At 38.3% G+C, this 3,487-nt stretch overlaps 1 long non-coding RNA gene across 1 annotated transcript; it reads right to left on the bottom strand.

Annotated features, from left to right (window-relative positions):
• Positions 1-826: 826 nt before the first annotated feature.
• Positions 827-3,175, bottom strand: LOC127101462 (uncharacterized). The gene is made up of 2 exons (XR_007794638.1): positions 1,368-3,175; positions 827-1,277 (listed from the first exon to the last, which is right to left on the bottom strand). It is a non-coding gene; the product is annotated as an uncharacterized LOC127101462 (long non-coding RNA).
• Between the last annotated feature and the right edge of the window lie 312 nt (positions 3,176-3,487).

The following is a 3,487-nucleotide window of genomic DNA, read 5'->3' as shown; positions in this document are numbered from 1 at the left end:
CCACTATGCATCATGCATTCATTTTAATATAAATCCTAATTCACGTCTGAGGTCAATCGTTGACCATCATCTATGCATGTTCGACTCATTTCATTGTTATATCCAATATGATGCTTTGATTTTAACTTCAATTGATTTTAATTGGATTTTGAATTGTTAAAATTGGTTAGTTTCAAATCAAATCTATTTTTAAATTATTTGTGGAACCCCAATTTATTTTTTAATCGACTTTTAAATTAATTTTATTTGATTATAATGTATCTTGGATTCCTTTAAATTGATTTTAATAGCAAATTGATTCTTATTAAAGTAATTTAATTTTTAATGGTTTCTAATTTTAATACAATTTTAACTGATTTTATTTGGGTTTTTGAATTTTCAAATTGAATTTAAATTAATTAGATTTTCAAATTAATTTTAATTAACTTTTATTCTAATTGGATTTTGATTTTAAACTAGTTTTAGAAATTAATTTTTAGATGTTCAATATCCATGAATCACCATTCTAATAATTCATATCCATTTTAGTAATCCATCCTTCCACGTGGAAAATTCAAGTACATGCTTTACGTGTTTCTAAGATGGTCTTGTGTTTTTTTCGGTTTCTCTTGTGGCATTCATGTTCAAGTGAAAAAGTTTATGCTTGCTTGTTGAAAATGGTATTATATTGAAAACTAGTTTCATTAGGAGCAGTACTGTAGTAGGCATGTAACATGTACTCTCCTATGAGTGTGATCTGATATATTATGTATTTGTTGAATTCCTTAATAATTGGTTACTTTTGTTTTAATTGACTCCTTCATAACTTATTTGTTTCTCAATCCTGTAATAGAAAAAGTAAGATTTCTATTATGCTATTGAATGATATATACACAATTGGTGTCGCCATGTTATACCGATGCATAATTAGTAATTACAACATTGCATTGTAAAAGTTAGCAGCAATGATAACTTCCCTATTCAAGAAACATTTCCCTTTAACTCCATATCCAACTCATGTTGCGGCAACTACGCATAATAACATTGCAATTCCCTCCTGAGCAGCACAACATCAATAACAGGGCTGCACTTGCAATTTCTAGCTGACTTCTAATGACAGTAATAGATATCTACTAATAGTAATATTTTTTTAGTTAACAGGAATTGCGAAGAAACTAACTTAACAAAATAACGTAGTGCATAGTCATTAACATGATCATTGATTAATATGCTCCTATTAACAATACAAACAAACTCCACAACTGGTAATCGGATTCACAAACGCCAAATATACCATCCTACAAAGTCGAGCAATAATTTTCAGCACGCAGTAGATAACATGGCCATACAATAACGATAAATCAAAACTCACATTCATACTAACTTACCTTACTGTGAGGGTTGGAGGGGTGCTAGCAATGTCTCATGCGTTTGGCAACCGTATGCTGAAGCCATTTGTTGTAGCAGAACCTGAGATCCAGGAGCAGAAAATGGATGAAGAAACCGAGGTGGTTGGATGTAGTACAAAATGATGATGATGTTTCAATTGCACGGGCGGAAGAGGCAGCCGAGGCAGCTGCTCGGAAGTTAACAGAAGCCGCATTTAATCACGGCAGTGCTGATAACGTTACTTGCATTGTGGTACGATTCAATCATGAAAAAAGACACCCAGCTAACCCTGCAAAAGCAAATCCAGCACCGAACACGGGTGAAATGGAAGCATATCACAACAACTCTGCACCCGAAGCATTATACAGCAAACTCGGTAGAGCCGGATTCCACTCAACCACCCACGCCAGCCGCCAACGACAACCAACCTGCTACAGCCATCAACATTCAGCTTCACCATTTCACTAAAACAACCTGGCTTGACTCCATTACACTAATCATCAAAACCTGCTCAGCAGGTCATCCTTCATTTTAAGAGCAATTCAACTTAAATCAACCTGTGATAACCAGTAAACAAAATTCAAATTGTTAACAATGCATTAAGTGGACATAACTAACTGAGTTTTGATCCAATAACCAACTGATGTTAACTCATTAAGTGGACATAACTAACTGAGTTTTGATCCAATAACCAACTGATGTTAACTCAGTGAGTCCAGTTCAACTAACTTCAAACCTAATTAACTAACTCCAATCCTAAATCCTATATAAACCCTTCATCATTCTCATTTTTGGACAGTTTTGGAACCCTGCGAATTCAGAGCCATGCAAACTCTCTCACCCTCACCAAAGCTCTCATTCTCTCTCAAAGAAGCCATTGAAGCTTCAATTTTGCTTGAGCTAAGCCACTACAGTTCTAATCCAGAGGAAGGACGCACGCAAGGATTGAAGGTGAAAGAGAAGAGTAATCGATAATACCCGTTGCCGCCGAAGAATCTCCGAGTCGCTTCAATCCGGTAAGTTGCTTCGACATACCATAACTTGTATAGGCGAGATCTTGGCTTTGATTCAACGTGATTCGGTTGAAATTTCTCGGCCTCGTGTTAGTTTCGTTGAACGCGAGAAACCGATAACAAGAATCCGGTGAGTTGATCGGTTAATTGGCGAAGTCATATTTCGCTCGGCATACGCGATAGCGAGGAGAGTCGAATTAGGGCTTGAATCATTCCTTGGGCTCAGATGGCGTTAAGCCCGAAAGAACTCAGAAGGGTGGATTAGACTGAAGGAAGAACATGGATCAACAGATAACGATAATGGCCCCAAACTCCAACGTATTCCATTACCCCAATCCAAAACTCCCTTCCCCTTAAGCGGATTTGAAGTGAAAAGCGATTATGCAGAAAGAATCCTAATCCATGAACGAAACCAAAAGATGGAAAAAAGTGATTATGCGAGCGCCAAACACCCATCTGGAAAACGTTTATGCAACGAACCTAGGTCAATTCTACGGCGAAATTTCGACGCTCTCACGCCCTTGCAATTGATCCACATCGTAGATTGCCTCCGGTCTCTAACGCGCCGCGTTCGGAATCGCCGCGTTCATCCTTCAGCTCATGGTTCGTATTGTTCCATCATCGTCAATTCGAAGATTCAAGCCCTAATTAGACTCTCCTCGCTATCGCGTATGCCGAGCGAAATATGACTTCGCCAATTAACCGATCAACTCACCGGATTCTTGTTATCGGTTTCTCGCGTTCAACGAAACTAACACGAGGCCGAGAAATTTCAACCGAATCACGTTGAATCAAAGCCAAGATCTCGCCTATACAAGTTATGGTATGTCGAAGCAACTTACCGGATTGAAGCGACTCGGAGATTCTTCGGCGGCAACGGGTATTATCGATTACTCTTCTCTTTCACCTTCAATCCTTGCGTGCGTCCTTCTTCTTCCTCTGGATTAGAACTGTAGTGGCTTAGCTCAAGCAAAATTGAAGCTTCGATATGAAGCTTCAATGGCTTCTTTGAGAAAGAATGAGAGCTTTGGTGAGGGTGAGAGAGTTTTGCAGAGATATGATTCACACACCACATCTCCTCAATTCACACCTTCTTGCCCAAATTC

This window comes from Lathyrus oleraceus, chromosome 7, assembly GCF_024323335.1.
Source record: "Lathyrus oleraceus cultivar Zhongwan6 chromosome 7, CAAS_Psat_ZW6_1.0, whole genome shotgun sequence".
In the NCBI taxonomy this organism is placed as follows: Eukaryota; Viridiplantae; Streptophyta; class Magnoliopsida; order Fabales; family Fabaceae; genus Lathyrus; species Lathyrus oleraceus.
Note: the sequence above shows the minus strand (reverse complement) of the source record. Positions and strands in the feature narration are given on the sequence as shown.